At 41.0% G+C, this 21,800-nt stretch overlaps 1 pseudogene; it reads right to left on the minus strand.

Annotated features, from left to right (window-relative positions):
- Positions 1-16,204: 16,204 nt before the first annotated feature.
- LOC103553464 (calmodulin-regulated spectrin-associated protein 1 pseudogene) lies at positions 16,205-21,599 on the minus strand (annotated as a pseudogene).
- Positions 21,600-21,800: the final 201 nt, after the last annotated feature.

The following is a 21,800-nucleotide window of genomic DNA, read 5'->3' on the forward strand; positions in this document are numbered from 1 at the left end:
TGAGGGATGATTTTACTAGAGGACTAGGGCCTTTGATGCCCCATTGATGAAATCTACCAAGTCACTCTACCAAGTAAGTCATATTGGCCAGAAGAAGTGCTCATCAAAAGTCAGGAGTTTCTAGGGGCTTTCCAGGTGGCATAGTGGTTAAGGTTGCACGCTCCACTTCCGTGGCCTGGAGTTCACAGGTTTGGATCCCAGGCATGAACCTAGACCACTCATCAAACCACGCTGTGGCAGCATCCCACATAAAATAGAGGAAGATTGTCACAGATGTTAGCTCAGGGCCAACCTTCCTAACATGCAGAAAAAAAGTAGGGAGTTTCTAGAATAAAGTAGAAGAAGGAGATAATGAGAATCATTTTTGGACTTGAGGGACTATAGTTCATCCCACTAATCTTCATCTCATAAATTTTGCTGCATAAAAGAGGAGCACTAGATTGGCAGTTGCAATCAGAATTTATAAAAGATAGGAGGACATAATCAGAACAAAGGAGTGGATGGCAGTGGATGCTTCGGTTCACTGGCCAGATCCCTACTCCTGTGAGTAGTGAAGTATTCATTTTCTCAGCTGCTGAGAGTTGGCAGCTGAAATGTTTCAAATGGATGTCTCTCTGGGTATCGAAGGGAGCCACATTGACAAGACTACATCCTTTCTCTGGCATAGTCAATGACTGGTTGATGTGAGGCCATAAAGGCTCAGCTCTCTTGCCCCATTGGGGAACATCTCTAAAGGGTATTTCAGCTCTAGAGCTGAGACAGTTTGGCTCAAGGCTTTGTTGCAACTTTATTGCAATTCATTGTCTTCTGTCGCTCACTCATGGGGGTTAATTCCTAGAGATTTTCCCAACAAATTTCTTACACACAAATCTTTATCTCAGTCTCTGATTTCCAGATTTGCAACAGCAGCCTAACAATATAAAAAGTTAATACACATATCCTCTTAACAAAAAAAAAATTATGCTCAGGAACCCGTGTTAGATTCATATTTGAATATGTTCCCAAGATATATGCCTAAGCATGTTCATTGCAGCATTGCTTTTAATTGGGTAAAACTGGGAATATTTAAATGTCTATCAGTCGAGGAGGCCTTAAACAGATTATGGGATATGCATAAAACTCAGTGCTATTTACCTAATAAAAGAAGTGAGATCTAAATATGCTAACATGGAAAAAAATCTCTAAGATCCATTGTTAAATGAACAAAGGAAGATATAGAAAATTATTAGCAAAATCCATTTGTATAATCTTTCTAATTTTGTAAGTTAATTTTATTTATATAACACTGGCTGATGAAATTTAAGAATATGAAGCATGAAGATAAAATCCTCTACATTTCCGGAGATTAAAAAAAATGTCACTAATGAAGCAACCAGAAATGTATCACTAGCCTTTACGTTAGCAACACTGTTAGAAGACCATAGAATAATTCCTTCAAATCTTGAGAAAAAAATTATATTCAGCATAGAATTTTATATAAAGGCAATTTTAATGACTTAAAGAAAGTCCTTGTGATGTAATATTAAATTATATATGCAATATTATAGATAATATATACAGCACAAAGAAAACTGGATAATTGTATATATATATATATAACACTAGAAGTTGTTGTACCAATTCGACAGTAGCTATGTTGAGTGGTGGGACTATGAGTGATTATGTTTTCTTCTCAGAAATTTTTTCTGTTGTATTTTCCAAATTTTCTAAAAAATGTATATATGCAGAAAAAGCACATCTTTATAGGTCTGTATTTCTTCACGGTCACCAGACTACTTGCTTTAGAACCACATAGTAAAAATAGAGTTTTTGAAGCACTATCCTAGGCCCATGGAATTAGAAGCTTTGGAATGGATCTTGGGATCCTGCACGTTGAATTTGCACCCTTCGGTGGTTTTTATGTACATTTAAGTTCAAGAGCTACTGACTGAGGTGGAAAACAAAGAATTCTAATTATAATGCATTGTCTTGGCATGTCAGAAATTAGTATATTCATTGAGTTTTCTTGCTGTTTTATGATTGTACTCTATTTCGCAGAATCTGAAACATGAGCTTAGAGAAGACCAGCGTTCTCGTTCTCTCTCAACTTGCTGGGGACGTCAAGGTTAAATCTCTTTCCCATATGGTTACAATATTCTTATAGTAGGTCTTCTGACCCCAGCTGCAGAGAGAGAAATGTTGACTTAGTCCACATTTCACAGAAGCTATCTTTTTTGAAACTATTTTTTGCTAATTTTTTTGTCTGTTTTTTACAAAGAGATTTTTCTCATCCAATTTTGTGAATTCCTACGTCACATTTGCTCAGGCTGTGTGTTTGCATGTAAATAAAAACCAACAATAATTTATAAAGCCTAATGCCCTGGGCTAGAAGGAAAAATAGTTCGTGAATGAGAATCTGAAGCTGCAGATGTGTGTACCTCTGGTTTCCAAGTTACTCTGGTCCATTGTGGCTGCTGTGTTCCTTTGTTGGGCTATGCCCACCTGGGGCAGAGGACAGGAGTTAAAATTGTTCCTTTTTCAAAACTGCTCATCTCAGGAAAATGTTTGATGTGATTTGCTTTTAACAGAAATTTCGTTTATGAACTATTAATTTGCTATTGTGAGTGGGTTGGGATTCAGGAACCTAACTTTTTTTTTTTTGAGGAAGATTAGTCCTGAGCTAACATCTGCTACCAATCCTCCTCTTTTTGCTGAGGGAGACTGGCCCTTAGCTAACATCCATGCCCATCTTTCTCTACTTTATATGTGGGACACCTGCCACAGCATGGCTTGATGAGCAGTGCATAGGTCCGCACCTGGGATCTGAACCGGCAAACCCTGGGCTGCTGAAGTGGAACATGTGAACTTAACTGCTGCACCACTGGGCTGGCCCCCCTAAATTTTTAGTTACCTGAAACTTTAAAACCTAATGGAGTGAAACATTTAATGCTGCTGTTTCATCTAAAGGGGATGGAAAAAATCAGTTAGGATCTTAAGAAGAAAATTTATTTTGTTTAATTAGAGGCATATTAATTAAAATGCTGTTTTACTCATTAATGGTGCCTTTTAAATGCATTTATTCATCTTTCTTCTTTAAGGACAAATGAAGCAATTATAAGTCAGACATTGCTTTAATGTAAGGTGTGACTGGGAAAATGTATGATTCATAATCTGAGAAAATGCTGGTCAAAATAAATTTGCATTCAAATCATTAGCATAAATGACCTTAAGTGTCTTAAAGTCAGGACTGACCATCAGATGAATTGTGAAATAGGCAAATTAAATTTGTGACCCCATTCTTGCTTCCTTTCTGTTGCTTCCCTCTTCCCTTTCAGTAGTCTCATTCCATGTCAACCCTTTCACCTCCATCTGCATTCATCAAGAACGGTTTCCAGAGAGATGACTCAAATTAGCTTGTTGAGAGATTTCCTAAGTTCTGGAAAGAGACAAAGTTTTGGAAAAAACGTCATATGGACCAAAGCAGGGGTGTTGAGGGGTTATCAGCGAGGGCCTCCTCTTCACGACCTCCCTCACAATCAGATTGACTACTTTTTTTTTTAATTGCAGTAACATCAAATTATAACATTATATAGCTTTCAGATGTACATCATAATATATTTCAAATTCTGTGTAGATTATATCACGTTCACCACCCAAAAACTAATTATAGTCCATCGCCTCACATGTGAGCCTAATCACCCCTTTTGCCCTCCCCCCTTTCTCCATGGTAACCACCAATCCATTCTTCTTTGCTATGTGTTTGTTTGTCATTGTTTTTATCTTCTACTTATGAGTGAGATCATATGGTATTTGACTTTCTCCCTCTGACTTATTTCACTCAGCATAGTACCCTCAAGGTCCATCCGTGTTGTCACAAATGGCTGGATTTCGTCATTTCTTATGGCTGAGTAGTATTCCATTATGTATAAATACCACATCTTCTTTATCCATTCGTCCCTTGATGGGCACCTAGGTTGCTTCCAAGTCTTGCCTATTGTGTACAATGCTGCAATGAACATAGGGCTGCAGGTATCTTTATGCCTTTGCGTTTTCAAGGTCTTTGGATAAATATCCAGCAGTGGGATAGCTGGATAATATGGTAGATCTAGCTTTAATTTTCTGAGGATACTCCATACTGCTTTCCATAGTACTTTTATATCTGTTTTACAGTTGAGTTTTTTTTGGACTTCTCTTTTTCTGATGAAAGTGTTCCCCTTCAGATAAGAAAATCACAACATAACAAAAAAATGGAAATGAACACAAAAACTTCTCAAAGTCTTGGAAGTACTGTTATAGTGACAGAAACATGGCCCATGAATTTGGATTTGATTCCTGAACTCCAGCCATCATTACCTAAGCAACTCAAACTTTCTGAGCTTAATTCTCCTCATCTGAAAACTTTGAAACAAGTTTTAAAAATATTCTCACAGGACTGTTGTAAAGATTAATAGAGAAATCTTATTCAAATAATTATCAAGTGTCTGCCACATAGTAGGGCTGTAAAGTATAATAGGTTAGTCGGTTCCAGATTCCTGTCCTACCTCGCTATATTTCCTTGATGTTTCCGCCTTGTCCTTTGCTATGCTGAGGTTGCATATAATCATTCATTTGGGTGTAGAGAGAAAAGCAAAAGCAATAATGCTCATCAGTATGGAACTCAAGTCAGGGATTGCTTTGAGGTGGGTACGACATCAGGGGCTCCTCAAAGCATGCCACTTACAGCGAAGGGAAAATGTCACTCTTGTAAATTGTAATCATTGTACATGTCCTTGTAATTGTTTAGCTACAAGAGGGACTTGCCTACTAGGATGATGCCTTGGAACTGGGATCCATAAGCTAACACTGAATAAAAATCTCTCTCAGTGTAATTCTCCTCCCCACAGCAGGCCATATTTATTTTTGGATTTAGAGGATTAAGAAATCTTAAACTTTCTTTTTCTAGGATGATGCTTAGCCTATATAGATTCAAAACCAGACATGACAGCACCTAAACAGCTTCCCCATCTGCTTCTCTCTTCATTTTCCAGAGTGGTCCAAACCACTGATTGATGAATGAGAGAAGATAGGACAAGGACTCACATACCCTTATCATACTGCCAGTGACTACGTCATTGAGTTAATCTGACCAGTGAAACAGGCTGCAACTCCTTTAAAATGTGTATTTTCCTAAATGGATTATGCAACCCCTCTAGGCTCTCTTGTTTTCACACTTTCACATACTTCTTATTAGCTCTGAATAATTTTCACTCTACAAAGTAAAAAGAAAAAATACCCTACGTTTTTGTAGTACTGTATAGTTTCCAAAGTGTTTTCACATTCCTTATTTCATGTGATCCTGGCAAAAAACCTTGCAAGATTGTGTTTTATTCTGATTCTTTACCAAAGAGGAAAGGGAGTTCAGAAAGGACAAGTGACTTAGAGCAATTCTCTCTAGGACCCAGATGCTAGAAAATTTAAAATTGCCTTTTCCTCATTCCACATACCCTGATAGTTAAATTGTCCTCCTTGGTGGGTAAGGGCTATATTTTAAACCTCTTTCATGACACATAAGACAAGCATATGCTCCAGTTTGGCTGTTTCCACTTGTCAGTTCACCGGGATACCAATGTATCTTTATTGTCCATTGTGCTTATTTTGATAAGGGTGTAGAAACAAGTGCTATTTACTCTTTCTTTGATACTTGACTAAAAAATTCTTAAATTCACCTGAATACTATTCTTTTATTTTCTTTTTTAAAGCATTACAACCATTTTTAATAACACCAGTGCCTTTCATGGATACCTAATTAACACAAATTCAGCATGTGTTGAAGAGTCACTACTCCCTGTGGATTTGAGCAACTCAAACTTTCCCCTACTTAATTCTGTAGCATTGTTTATCTTGACGTGATTTGGGTGACTAGAAAAGAACATCGATCATTTCTTTCTTTCTGTAGTTAGTTTTAAAATATCGCATTGCAGCTATTGTTTTCAAGATAATTACTCTACTTTTTATTTCACTTGTGTGACTGGTTTGTGAATTTGTGAAAATTTTGATATTTGAGTATGAAATACCCCACTCCCCCATGATTTATGGACATTACATGCTATGAAAAAAGTTATATAGAGAAACTAGGCTTCAAAAACATCAAATAGTAGTTTAAGTATCTGGGATTATTTACAATTACTTGCTGAAAAGTACTATTTCTCGTACTTTCCTTTGAGAATGTCTTATCATCATAATCAACAAAATGCCTTTTTCTGCAATTATTTTTATGTAGGGTAGAATTTAGAATGTATTTAAAAGATTTATTCAGTGAGTATAAAAATTAGGTATATATATGTAGAAAAGATACTACACTAACAGACTTAATATTGTGATTGGCCTATCTATTGTACATCTATCTATCTATCTATCTATCTATCTATCTATCTATCTATCTTTCTAGTAATCATCTATCTTTTCCCAGCATCAGAAATGTGTTTGTGTGTATAGGTTCATATTTCTCAATCGGCTCCCAGTATTACTAACAGGAAGATTTGAGGGTCTATCTGTTGTTCATCTGAGGGGTGGTTTGGGCTGAAGTTTAAGTCTCAGCTCTATCACTTTCAGTAGCTATACAATGAAAAAGTTAACTTCTCTGATTTTCACCCCCCTCTCTGTGAAATGGGAAATAATAATACTTTGTAAGTTTCTTTAAATATTAAATGAGACCACATAAATATTGTGTGTAGTATAATCCTGCCACATATAAAACTCAATAGATTTTTTTTTCACAAATCTCTATTTTGAAAAGTTGACAACTATATTAAAGAAAGAAAAGCTAAATGACTGGCTAATCTAGTAGTCCAACACGTGCTCTTGAATTCTTAGCACCTCTGCACACTTACCGAACGCACTACTCAACCAGAGTCTTTCAAATCATCAACCTTAGTTAGATAGTAAGATTTTTTTTCACTGAATCCCTCAGTTTTCAGAGTTGGATAAAGCAACTGGTGGTTTTTGTAGTGGAGATAGAGTTATGACTTCCATCTGAATCTATTTATAACTGAATACACAGATCCAGGAAACACAGATTGTGGTAAATCAGAGAGGATCCAGAAAATTGTTATTTTACATATATGACTGTTACAGGCTTGAAGACTAGAAGCACCTGTCTTATTATTTCCTTTATATATAGGTGCCAACAAAACTAGAGATCCACAGACGAGAACGATCACATCATGAGATAAGGAGAGAAAGTGGGAGAGAGAACAATCTGGATTTTCAGTGTTAGTCAACAATTGTTATGTATATTTTACTGGATTGCATTTTATCTTTTTTGTTCTTAAAAATATCTGTGTATTTTCTAAAAACATCAGGCTCCCTCTTGTGCCAAGGTTAGAGTTTCTCCCCTGCCGACAATTCTGATTGAAAAAGCTCCATGTGGTACATTCATTAAGCCAGATGAGAAAAATCAGAGAGCTACAGTGTGTTACATTTATATATTTTGATTCGTTGAAATATTTCAACCAAGTACTAATATGACTTTTATATTTGCTAACAGGCTGATAACTTTGTTCACTTCTATTTATCTTTTCTTCAGATAAGCAATGTTGAAGAACTCCTAGGCAGTGGGCCCCAGCAAGTCCTTTCATTACCTTTTGTCACTGCTATATACAGCCTGTTGACATGGGTTATTTTTTAAAGAAAAAGTGTTGCCTTTGAGACAGAAATTATAAAATAACATATTTCTGGTTGTGTTCCATTGGTCATACCTTCCCACTCACCCACCCCAAGTTTGCATTTGATCCTCTTCTTGTGTATATATATTATTTCTTGGTGTTTTTGCTCAAAGCATTTGCTGCACTGTATTATAATATGACTTGCCTACCTTCCTTTACCATTATAATAATATCTCCTTAATAGAAGTAATGTGTGTCATTCATCATTTTTTGCCCCAGAATCAAGCACAGTAGCCACTACACAGAGGATGCTGTTGAACACGTGTTTATTGATTCAATGAATGGTTTGCAACTCAGCAAAAATTTTCCCCTAAGAGACAAAAAACAATAGTACTGGCTACTTTACTCTTCTATATATCTGCCAGCCATTAGCTTTAAAGTTTTCATTTTCATCAATCAGTCCCTCCTAATCATCTTGAGATGAAAAGGTAACTAGAAAAAATTCTCATATTACTTACGATCAATATTTACATATGTTCTCTGACTTCTTAATTAATATTTTAGGTTTCTTTTTGTGGATGTGGGCCAAAGCTATCTTCATAACTTTGCTATAGACTACAGGTAGATGATAGATAGATAGATGGATAGATAGGTAGATAGATATTAACATTAAAGAAAATATGATGACAGAAACTTGGCTGCAATTTTGTGTCAGGGATTACCTTTTCTTAACATTCCAGGATGAGATGCTTTTCATCCCGTATTTTATCAAGGTTAATATTGAATTAACGCTTCATTCACTATGAGCTAATACAAAGGATCTGATTGCCATGTCACACTCACATGAATCTGAGCTCTTGCTCAGGAGCAAGGACACAAGCTATCGAAGGCACAGGCAAAGCAGGGAGAGGTCTTGGACATCCCATGTGGCTCCCTAGGTCCTCTTTTCCTGTATTAGACACACTCGCTGGTCCACAGTAAGAGAAAAAGTCTCTAAGTGAGGTATTCATCTAATCTCACCCAGTGTGAGCACTTCAGTTATGAAACATCTCTATTTTATATCCAAATTATTACAGGGCTTTCATGACATTTTCCAGGAGGGTGTGCCTTCTAATTTCATAGATTCTAGAATTCTTTACATTAAGAAATCCTAAATCAGGGACATCCTTCTAAGAGCACTCCGAAGAGAAGCATGCTTTTCCTAGCAATACTAGTCTATTATCCTGAGTTATTAGCATATTTGTAAAGACATGCAAATGGACCACCTGCCTTCCTCTCCCTGTTCCCCTCCCCTGGGAATTTCCTCCATTATTGATAGAGAAACAGATCCCAGCCTAGTTACTGGAACTCCTTTCCCCCTCTGCTCACCCTCTGACTTCAGTCAATATTTCCTTGCTACATGTTTCTCAGGTATTTTTTTCATTATTTATCCTACAACATTTTCTGCAAAATTGAATACGGAAAATTAGACATATCAACACCCTGAAGGCCACCAGAAAGTGAACTATCCCATGGGGGTAGAGATTCCTCCTATAAAGCTTATTAATTATGTACATATCCCTTCAAGGATCTTCTGTATTCTTTAACCAACTCAGTTACTCTTTTTGCTCCACCGTTCGCAGTTATTGGAAACTTTTAATACATGTCCCTTTAGAGGCTTAATTTAGTGTTTAATTATTCTAAGGGCAAGTTCACTTCTTTTTCTGGCCAGTTGTCTGTAAGTATTACCTCCATAGGGAGCTTCAGCTCAGTTTCCCTAAATATTCTCTTACATTGGGAGTCATTATCTACATATGTTTGGTTTTCATTTAATTTTCTTGATGACCTTACAAACTCTTTGTGAATTTATATAGTTGAGGCAGAGATTAAAGTAGGTTTGAAATCCCAGCTATCAGTTAAAATTTGAAGTATCATTCTCCATTCCTTCCCAACAGAAACAGCTTTTCCAATGGACCATATATTCCCAGGGACTGAGATGATGACTGGAGTAAATTTTGGATCCCCCCAGGTTTGTGAGCATAAGCATATCCTGATACTGTAGTACAGGGTTTTACATATATCAGCTTTCAGAGGTCATTTTGTAATACCACCCATCCCCAACAGGGGCAACATGAGCTCCGCAAAGTTTGCTATGCAGAAAACATAAATATCAACATACAGCCAACTAGAAATTACTTTTTTGTGTGTTCATTACTCATTCTGAGTTGATTCGCTTCCAAAAGACATTTGATTTAAATTCATGCTATTTCAATCCAATTTATATCTAATATTTCTCTCCTTCTATCAAAGAATCAAAGATAATTAATTGTACAAATTTATCAATGTGTCCATCTGTTAAAGTAGAGCTTTTAAGTTAGACAATCAAAAATTGTTTAGCTCTACCTCTGAGTTCTTTTGCTTTTGACTGTCATCTAGATTATTCTTTCCTCATTGCTTAAAAGTTCTTTCCTTTGTTTACCCCTTGTATTGCAGTCATTTTGCCTTGTTTCACTGACTATGATTAATTTTTTTTTCTAAAGATTGGCACCTGAGCTAACATCTGATACTAATCTTTTTTTTTTCCTTCTTCTTCTCCTCAAAGCCCCCCAGTACATAGTTGTATATTCTAGTTGTAGGTCCTTCTGGCTCTGCTATGTGTGCTGCTGCCTCAGTATGGCTTGATGAGGGTGCTAGGTCTGTGCCCAGGATCCAAACTGGTGAAACCCTGGGCTGCTGAAGTAGAGTGCACAAACTTAACCACTCAGCCATGGAGCCAGCCCCTAAATCTTTTCATTTGTAGTCTTGTGGCATTTTTTATGTTTTTGGTCATGATATTAAGTGTACATAATACATATATATCTTTTGCATGTAATGTTATAGTATGGACAGCATTTTGTTTTCTGATGACTTCATTTCAAGTTGCATCATAAGCATTAAATTGTTGCTACACAGTATCTATTACTATATATTTTAATTATATATTATTAAAATTTTGGAAAACAAGCATTGTAATTTACATAATAATTTCTCTATTGACTGATATGCAGGTTGCTCTGTAATCTTTTTCCTATTAAAAATAGATATGTAACCAGCAATTTCACTCCTAAATATACCCTGAAGAGAAATGAGTGCACGTGTATGCCAAAAGACATGTACAGGATTGTTTCATTCATAATATCCAGAAATTGGAGACAATCTAAACGTCCATCGGAGAGTGGGTAAATAAATTATAGTATATTAATACAATGGCATGCCACAAAGAGAAAACAAAACATGTAACAGATCTTAAAGATGTAATATAGAGTAAAAAGAGCATGCACAAAATTCATGTATTGCTCAATTTATATAAAATTTGGTGATGGACAAAACTAATCTACGGTGATAGAAATGAGAATAGTGGTGTCCAGGGGTGAGAGGACACAACTGGCAGTGTCTGCGTTATTGACATTGAAGACAAAGGGGCCTGCTGGGGTGCTAGGGATGTTCTAGATAAGGGAGGGGTGATTACATGGGTATATACATAAGAATTCATTGAACAGTACGCTTAAGATGCATATTCTTTGTGGTGTACGTATTTTACTTCCTATAAAAACTAAAATATTATATTGCTACAATGAGTACTTTTATCTGTACAATTTTTTTGCCTACTCTTTTTGGATAATTCCTTAATTTAAGTCAAAAGAAATTAGTATTTTTATGTTTTTTTAAAAATTGGGGATTATCAGACAAATTTATCAGATCTTCTAAGGCATGGTCTTTTCTTTATTTGAGTCATTTCAATGAGGAGTCTCTCATTACTTTACAACCTTTCTGGGAACAAAAGCTACACTATTAGTAGAGGCATGGGTTATTTTTGGGGAGTATGGTTTCAACAAGTTTTGTTTGATGATAACTGTCCAAGAGACGAGCTTCCAGATCCCTGTTTTTACCTATATATCCTGCCATGATTTCAAAGTGTTTCTGATTATCTCCTCTTCGCTCCATAAAGGTAAGCAGAGGGAGTCAAGTTTTCTAATTACCTACAAAGCTGACTGAATAGTAAAATCACCCTCAATAGCAGACCTGAGTGAGATTTCAGATGTTCCCACTGATTCCTGACCGAAGGGTTTTAAGTCTAAACAATTTCCTCTTATTTTTTAAAATAACGCCATTGCCAGTCTTAAAATCCACATTGTTGTTTCAAATCTGTGACTGTGAGTTTCTTGAAATATTTCCATGTTATTATCCATCATTTGTACTAACTCCAATAACTTAATTGGCATGTTACAAGGCAGCTTTGATACATGTCATGGTTATCTTTTGTTATCTTTTGAAGTTTTCTCTTGGCTTTGCCAAGAACTTATTTTAAAGTTTCATAAATTAAGGAGGCAATGCAATCTTGAAAAAAGTGGTGGGTGGGACTCAGGATATCTGAATTCTAGCACTGCTTCCACAAAGAAGTTCAGATCAGGCGGCTGATAGATACATTTTCTTTACTACAATGAGAATTTTAAAAAGAATTGGAGCAGGTGGATTTAATTTTTGTTCCAGTTTGGGTCAGCATGTAAATAGTCTCCAAACTGAAGTAGCAGTAAAGATTATTGTAAATAGAATGATGAAACATCCTGACTAGCTGCACACTTGGTTTCAACAAAGATCATATGAAACATTCCTGATAACAAATGTTCATAAAAGACCCTTCATTTCGTGGCCTTAATCTTGACACCCAGATAGGAGTTACAGGGCCATCAATCTTTTTCTGCAGCCACTGGTGCTATTTCCAATGCTAATGTTGGTTTCATTTATAGGAACTCTTCTTCCTGTTTTATCTCTGACAGCTTGAACATATCTCTTAAAAAGAATGGTGATAGGAGACAGAACAGAAGCTATAGTTTAGGAGAAAGGGAAAGATTTTTACTTTGTCTTAGAAGCAGGTCATCTAAACATAGTAATTCATCTTTTGAAGATTAAATAAACTGAGTTCAAACTGTCCTGCACACTTCTTGCCCTTTTCAAGAAAGACATTTTGAACCAAAGTGTATTTTTGGCCTTTATTCTCCATCTTGAAAACTAGTGGGATTATTGTCCATATGCATTGGTTCTGAATAAAATATCCGGTGCTGCCTGGAATTCATGCACAGGAAGTATAGCTGATGTGGGAAAAGCATTGCAAGATGACAGAATTCACTATTCTAAATGCATCCCCAAGGGAGTTTGGAGGCACTAATTTTACACATTGCACACCCTCTCTGCTAGGTGCCTGCATAATCACAGCATTGAAATTGACATATTTGTCACAGACAATCACATTGGAAACTTTCTGAAGCTATAAATAAGGGCTAGGGCACCTATAATATTTTCCAGATGCAGAGACAAGGCACTTAATCTTGATGTAATCTGCACAGGGTAGAGCCCAGGGGCATTCAGATTGAGTGCTCGTGCCTGGGTTATTACATGACAGCCACAGCTCCCCAAACTTGACAAGCCTCTTTGGGTTAGATGAAATCTTACAAGAATATCTGGTATAGCTCCACTGCCTTAGAGATAAATAGTCCTAGGGAGATGATAATATATACTTCTTTAAAAGGTTTCCTGAGATAACTATTCATGTAGTCAACATTTACTAATAAGAATTAACACTTGTTGGCCACACACCCCACGTGCCAGACACTGATCCATGAACTTTATATGTATAATTTTAATTAATATTCATAACATCTTTATTAGAGAGAAACTAATATTTACCCTTACTTTATGGATAAGAAAACTCTGCCACCAGAAAGCTAAGGATTGGTGTTAACTAACATGCTATAAAAGGTAGAATATTTTGGGGCCGGCCCGGTGGCGCAGCGGTTAAGTTCGCACGTTCCGCTTCTCGGCGGCCCGGGGTTCGCTAGTTCGGATCCCGGGTGCGGACATGGTAGGCGTCCCACGTATAAACTAGAGGAAGATGGGCACGGATGTTAGCTCAGAGCCAGGCTTCCTCAGCAAAAAGAGGAGGACTGGTAGTAGTTAGCTAAGGGCTAATCTTCCTCCAAAAAAAAAAAAGGTAGAATATTTTAATGGTTAAAAGTGTGTTTTTTGAGGGCCTATTTTTAAAATAAAATGCCATCTCTTCTATTTATGAATTCTGTGACATTAGGCAAGATGCTTAAGTTCTCTCTGCATCAGTGTTCTCATTGGTAAAATGTGGATGGTAATTATAGCTAACTCAAGGATTATGAGCATTTCATGAATTGAAATAAACCTATTAGAGTATCTGACTCATAATATAGCCTCAATAAGTGTTAATGCTACGCTATTCTGTTTCCCGTGGTAAGAATGTTTTATATTCAAGCACAATACTGAAATGAAACACTTTTTATGTCTCTCTTCCCTATTAGGCTGTGCGCTTCTCAATTATAGGGACACAGTTTAACTCATGTTAGGTACCTAGTACGATAGACGTCACACATAACTTCACTGAATTAATACATGAATAAGCTATGATGCCTCTTTTTAAAGGGTGTCATGATCCGGTGGAGAAACCACAACATCGCAGTCACCAGAATACAAAGCAATGTGTGCAGGATGATGATAGCAGAGCTGCTGAAGCCTTTTCCTAGTTCCTATGGCATTTTTTGAAATAATTGTTCCAGTGTTCATAGTAGAATATAATGTCTCTCCTTACTGCCTCTTTTTTTTTTTTCTGAGAGAGAAAAAATCCCATGAGCCCTCCTAAGCTGTTCAGGGGCAGTGCTCTAGTCATCCCATAATCTTTTAAAGTGCAATGCCTGGCTTAATGATTATGTTTATGTCATGAGTTTGTGTGTGTGTGTGTGTGTGTGTGCGCATGCCTGTGTGTAAGTGAGGTGGCGTGGTGGCTTCAGCACTGCTAAGGCAGCTGTTATGTACTCAAACTAGACCGGAGGTAAGAGATCTGACTGAATGCCCCTGGTCTGCCCCTTCCTTACTGCTTGGCTTTGTGCAAAGCCCTTGGAATGAGTTGTGGATGTCAAATAGAGCCACCATGCTGTTTAATCTCCTTCTCCCAGCTCTTTAGTAACTGTGATCCTTAGTGAGAGTTATTGCAAACAATCCATGTTATTGTAAAAATTACACGGATTTTCCTAGGACAAATCAGAAACTCAGTTCTTAGGTATATATAGTGATATATCTTTGATTGAAGGAAATCTAGTATGCATTGCCAGTAGCACTTCTGCCTTCAGGAAGCTGTGTTTTGGTCTGGAAGAAAAAGGGACATAGTTGAGTAAATCTTGGAGTTCTTCTTCTATGTAATCTGTTTTTCAAATTCCCCTGGTGTACATGAACAACACGAGGCCAGGGCCTTCCACAGCTCCTTTCAAAAACAGGCAAACCATTGCAAGCTTACATTCAATACAAATGCCTCCCCACCACTTCCCCCAACCCTGCTTCCTTGCATACTTGGAAATATAGTACCCATATGTTGCTAAAATAAAAGAAGAGGTCAAGAACACATTCACACCTGAATTAGAACAATATGACATAAAAGATACTGCTGCACAGGCTGTGTTTTCCATCACTGACTCCTCTTTAGTGTGCAGTCTGTGTTTTGAGTGTCTTTCTTTGCTATTGCAGTTGGTGGAAACCTGTAATCTGAGATCAGAGAGGTTAAAAGCGTTGTCATTTTGACAATTGCCAAACAATCTATTCAGAGGAGCTCAGAGCCTTTTTAGTTATTTTATCAAAGGTAAAACTCATTTTCAGAAGGGCTTAGGTGAGAGTCTATTTTCAAATATAGTGTCTTGTAATCAACAGATATCTGTTGTAACTTAAACACGTTTTAAATGGCTGTTTTCTAAGACCTTAATAAAAGAGCAGCCTTTTCACAGGAAGTCAGAATCATCGTCCACGGAAAAAGGCAGAGAGGTTACCAAAGGCCATATCAACATATACGCTGAGGATGCTTAAAAGTGCTTTGAGGAAGGAAGGGTCTCAGACATAGTTTTCCTATTATTCAAGAACCGTGTTACTCAATACTGAAAAGATTCTGGTGAGAGTTTATTTTTTGTCTTCAGAGCCTAAATAATATTGATAGTTGAGTGGTCAATGGACAGACATAAAACAAAGGCATGGAGCTTTGATAAAATAATAAATAGTAGCTATAATTCTTGTCTTTGCAGGGTTTAAAGACAGAGGGTGAAGCCCAGATAAATACATGGCAAATAAAAACAATTGAATAGAAAACCTTAAATATTTAATCTGTTCATTAGACCACCTTAGGTTGTCCAGGACACAGGTAGAGGAATTTAGCTATATAGCTTACCATTATAAATACATCCGTATCATACTTCTTGTATGACACTCTAGGGGTTTTTTGTTTTGTTTTCCTGAGGAAGATTAGCCTTGAGCTAACATCTGTGCCAATCTTCCTCTATTTTTTGTATGTAGGATGCCTCCATAGCTTGACCAATGAGTGGAGTAGGTCTGCACCTGGGATCTGAACCCTCAAACGCAAACACAGGCTGCCAAAGCAGAGCACGTGGAACTTGAACCACTTGGCCACGGGGCCAGCCTCGACATGCTAACTTTTTATAAGCTCATTTACTGTAGGTCTGGGTTCATTTTTTTTTTTTTTTTTTTACTTTACCAAAATCTGTCTTTATTAAAGTGAACAAATCATTAGAGTACTATCCAAAACTTAACGAACAAGGGCTGTAATCTCAGCTTGCCCATTTTCAGTTAGGTAAACGCTGGCTAATAGTACCATTCACCATCTTCATGATTGCGGGTCAGTAAGGGTCAGCTCCGTATTTGTAAACCTTACTTTAGCAGAAGACAGACTTGCATATTTCAGTGCTTTTAGTGAACTGGTATTTTCAGTAAACTTTTTCTGAGCAGCAAGGAACAAGAGCTTTTTAAGAAATCTTAGAATTGGATATAAACGTTGGCAGTAGACACATCAATAAATATCATACAATTTCTCAAATGAAAAAGATTTCCCTAATACGAGTTCCTTTCCTAAAGACATTCAAACACCCTGACCTGAGACCCAAGTCTCAGTCCTATAATCTCACGAGATTACAGCTGGCCAACATGAGGGTGTCAGGTCATGTGCAAAGGGGGTGAGGTGAGAGGCGAGAGAGCAGAGTAAATCACTTTAATTCACACTGAAGGAGAACTTCAAGTCAAAGGAATCCACCGCCTACAGGCACATCCCCCGTCTGAGGCCTCCGTGGTTAGCAGGGACCCCAGCAGCCAGGAGTAACTGAAAACGGTGTTTCTTCCTCCATTCTTGCTCCACCTGGCATCCTCTGTGTGCTGGGAGCTAAGGGAGGGTTTTCTTTTGTTGTTTAGAAGCTTCTTTGTAAAAGGTCTGTGACTTTGCACACTTCGTACCCAAATGGATTAAAATAATAAATATCGATCCCCTTGGCACACGTTCAGACGCAGCCCGTGCCAGTGTCATTTATGAGTCTGGGTCTTCTTTGGTGCTGCAGGCCACTTGGGCTGCCACAGGTGGTTGTGGATAGTGAGAGCATCCACACTGACGGACATGGTTTTGGCTGGGATCAGGTTAAACTGTTTCCGGTCTGAGCTGTATTTATACAGTTTGTTGATCATTTTCTTGGTAATGCTCTTTGGCCCCATTCCAGTTAATTTGTAGATTTCCTCAGTGTCTGGATAGCACCAGTAAAGTGCCCCGAACTGGCAGCCGGCATCACGAAACAGTATGATGTAGTGATTGGTGTCACACTTCTCTAGCTCCTCTAATACTGAATTCTTGTGAGGTTCATTCACTTTTCCAGCCAGACAGCAATTGGACGCAGCATTATGAACGATCGGTTTGTTGGATTTGTTACTGGGCTCCTTAAAGAGCTTGGGACCTGTGTACTCGGCCACCGAGGCGAGGGAGGACGCTGCAGACGCCGTCTCCCAGTCTCTGTCTGTGCTTCTGCTCGGGTTGCGCCTTAATACGGGCAGGGTTTCCAGGGACTCGACTCTGCGCTGGGAAGGCGTGCCCCCTGAATGAATGCTCTCGGGCTCAGTCGTTGCTGCGGAGGCCAAGGACAGGCCGGAGCCCAAGGACAGGTTGGAGCCCGACTGGGCCCGGCTCAGGTTATCAGGGGTTGAGGAGCACTTGGTTCCCGAGTCGCTACACGACTCTTCCCGATGGACTGACTTTGGCCGCGGCTTTTTTGGCTTCGATTTAGGTTTTCCCAGTCCTTGTTCTTCTAACATCTGTTGCTGCTTCCTCAGCGAGTATTCCTGTTTGATGAGCTCTGATCGCGCCTTCTCTTCCTCCTTCCGTATCCGATCTTCTTCGGCTTTACGCCTGGCCTCGTCTCTCTTGAGCTCTACTTCTATTTCCAGCTGCTGCTTCAGGAGGAAGGCCGCCCGCTTCCTGGCGAGCTCATCTTCCGCCTTCTGTTCATCCTTAAAGAAGACGACGACTTCCGGCTTCTGATCGCCGTCAGTGCTGAGGTCCACAGAGCTCTCGTGGCCTTCCCTCTCTCCGTCCTCGTCAGGGGCCTTCAGGTCTGAGAGGTCCACCTCGATGAGGCTGGCCTTGCTCCTCGGGGGCTCGTCCACAGGCCCGTTCTCCTTGCCGGAGCCAGCCGGGGCGCTGAGCCCCGCCTCCTTCTCGCTGCCGTCCAGAGCCTCTTTGAGGCTCGTTTGTTCCAATATAGTGTTTGCATCTTTGGAGGAGGACAAGACAAATGTCTGCTGATTGCTCTCATCATGGAGCCTGTAACTGTCGAAGAAGCACTTCTCATGAGGGTCACTCCCTGGGTCTGCACCACAGTCCCAGCCCGGGTCAGAGGGCGTCCGAGGAGGGAAGGACCGTAAGTAGGGGAGAATCTCTATACTGGGCGTCGGGGTCTTGCTCCGGGAGGAACCCTGCTGTCTGTCTTTCGGGACCTTCAGGTCAGCCTGTCTTCCTGAACGGGAATTCCGACCCTGACCAAGACGAGGGGGTTTGCGGTGACCCGTCACTCCAGTGGGAGAGAGTGGCTCAACGAAGTGGATGGCTGCTTTGACTCTCTGGTCCTGGGAGTTCTTAGAATGTGGAGCTGGTGCTGTGGGGGATTTCATAAGCAGCTGCTCTTGCTGCTGAGAAATCTTCAGAATCGCCTGCTGCAGTGTGCTGATGGTCTCGTTAAGTTTCTCAGTAGAAAGGTCGCACTCGCTCACGTCCCCCACCTCCCCAGCGCCGTCTTCCAGGAGAGCAGCAGAGAGCGCTTTGTGCTTCTCCAGGTCGTGGAGAGTGGCAGGGTCTTTCAGTTTATGCTGCTGAATGAAAGCCAGGCTTTCCCTCTCCACGTCTTGAGACTCACTAAGGAGATCCTCTCTCCTTTGTTCCTTAACAAAAAATTCTTCCATCTTGGAAACGCCACCATCAAAGTCCTCTCCGTTGTGCTGAGAATACTCTCTAGCGAAGTGTTCTGGTTTAAGCGGCTGGGGGACGACATCAGCGTTGCCTTTCTTGACCACGTGCAGGAAGGCTGCCTTCCCCAGCTTCAGTCGCTGCCTGGCGGACAGAGTCTCCATCTTCTTCTTCTGCGCTTCGATGGCTCTCCGTTTCTCCTCCAGCTGCATGTGGAGCTGCACCAGTTCGGACGCCAGGAGGCTGACGTGATCCTTGCTCTGCCTGCTCGGACTCTGCTCTCTCCTTTGCTTCCAGGTCGTCAGTGGGGGCGGGCAGCTCTCTGAGCCATCGGGCGTGGTCTTCTGGGAGCTGCTGGTGCTGGACTTGGTCTCACAGCTGTTGAGCCTCTGGAGCTTCCTTTCCGCGAAGCTGGTCATCTTCACGCTCCCGCTCGCCATGGAGACGCTGCTGATCTGAGAGACGGTGCTCAGACATGGGCTCGAGCGGCCACTGGCGTCATCCTTGTCCTCATGATCTTTCACTTTCAGATCCTCGTGCAGCTTTGCTGACTCCTCCTCACCGACATACTTAGTGATCACCACAGGGTGGTCCTCACCAAGTAAATCGTGCTCAGCTTCCTCTAGATCTGCAATGTCCGAGTCGGAGTCCTGCCTCAGGACAGTCCATGGCTCTGGATCGTGGGCGTTGGGACTTTTTGCACAGCTAACATAGAACCTGCCCTCCATGTATTCATTGGCTCTGGCTACATGAAGAAAGAAGCCGTCGGCAGACTGTCCCTGAGATAATGGATCAAAACCGCCACTGGCCAGAGGCCTACCACAGGCTTCCCCCACCACCTGCGGCCCTGCCTCAGCAGGCACAGGGTCCAAACCCACAGGAAGTTCTGAACAGATGGGAGTGAAAGTCTTATTCAAGTCTCCACTGACATGACCGCTGGATGCCTTCTTCCACAGCAGAGGCTTGTGGCCCTCGCTGGACTTCTTGGAGGCGAAGCTCCTTAGCTGCCCTTCTCCACACTCATCCTCCTTGGTAATCATCTGCTTCTCTTTAGCTGGCCTAAGCACGACTGGCATCAACGGCTCCAAGAAGAAACTGTCAGGCTTACTTTCTAAGGTGTCCGCCAGTCTCTGGGGAGATCGGGCACTTGCCATCAGGCCCAGCTCACCGCTGTGGGGAGCCACATCCATTCTAATGATGGCCACAAGCTCTTCATCCTCATCCTCAATATCGACATTGTTCAGGAGGCTTTTCCCATTGGTCTTTAGGGTTGTGGGGTGCGGCTGGTTCTGTGGGGTCAGATTAACGATATTGGATGCCAAACTATCCTTGCTGATGGGGCGGGCCAAGCTGACGCTGTCACCAGAGCCAGGGTCCAGATCGCAGCTCGCAGCATGATGAAGAGCAAAGGGTGCTGGCTGAAACACAGGCCTGTTCTTCTTCTCTGGGCACGCTGCTGCTGCACCTGGTGGCTGACCATCAACTCGCGTTAAAGAATTACATCGGTGTTGCTCATTGGGGGACTCCTCTCCCTGCATCGTCTTTTGCTGTTTCTGTCTCAGTGGCAATAAAGGATGTGATGGGCTAAAGGCAGAGGCCCCTTTCCCCAGATGTTCAGACTCTTCGGGGTGCAGGTGGTGCCTGTGACAACCCTCGGCTGGCGGCTGGGTGGGGGGCTGCAGATCAACCAGGCTTGCTGCTGCGGGGCTCCCCAGGAAGCTGTGCTTGGTGGCATTGGAGATAGGAACAGGAGGCCGACTGCTTTTTTGGTGTGACACTGTTTTAGCATCTTTCAGTTCCTGAACATCCGTGGGTTGAACAAAATCTGGTTTGACATTCTCAAACCACCGGAAGAGTTCAGCAATAAAAACCATAACATTGGGTTTCAACACTAAGGGCGCATACAGCATATCTTCTAAGGTGAGATAAAAGCATTTGTTAAGATACTCATTTGAGAATTCTCTCAGAAGCCGAATATTATACAGACTGTCAGCCATCGATGTTACCTCGTTCAAGCATATATCATCCAGCTTCATCTGCTCTGGGCAGTAGTAGTGGACCACAGCCGAGAGAGCAGCCCCATCGCTGCTGTCTCTCATCAGGTCCTCCAACAACGGGAAGTAGGGCGGCTGCCTCGCAGACAGGTGCTCTCGGCGATAGTGCACCTTTTGATGATGGGCTGGACTTTCCAACAACTGTTGTTTTAACTTCACTTCTTTCTCTGTTATCTCTCTCATTTTAAGATTTACCTTGTTGACCCAGAACACCATGGCATCCTCGAGGTCATAGGGAAGCTCCTTCGAGGCACTGAATGTCGAGAAGCGCTTGACGCTGGCCACGACCTTCTTGATGCTGATCATCTCCACGGTGTAGGCCATCATGAGGGCGTCCACCATCGCCATATGGGCACTCATCTTTATTGGTGCGCGGCTGAGGTCGGGGTCCGTCACGGGGGTGTCATCGCTCTCCATCACGTAAATCCCTTTCCGGGACAGGGCCTGGATGACAGACTGATGTCCCTGTAAGGAGGCCACCTGGTCACCTTTCAGGATGAGGCTGCAGACACGGCAGTACAACTCGCTGGACAGCAGGAGCTTGATGACAAGCGGCTTGATGTGCTCCTGCTCATACTGGTCGATGTAAAAGGGGTCCCTGAGGTCCTCGGGGATGTTATCTCACAGCCGCCACCAGCGCCGCCACCACGGGTGCTGCTGCCGCATGCTGCGGGGCGGGGGGCGGCGAGGCGGGGGCACGGGCCGGTCCGCGGGCCCTGGGTTCATGTTTTTAAAGGTAGGATTTGTGTCCTACTTTTTTCACACCATTGTGCCTAGCATAGTGTCTATCATAATAGATGTTTGATACATTTGAAT

Source organism: Equus przewalskii, chromosome 6, assembly GCF_037783145.1.
Source record: "Equus przewalskii isolate Varuska chromosome 6, EquPr2, whole genome shotgun sequence".
NCBI classification, from domain to species: domain Eukaryota; kingdom Metazoa; phylum Chordata; class Mammalia; order Perissodactyla; family Equidae; genus Equus; species Equus przewalskii.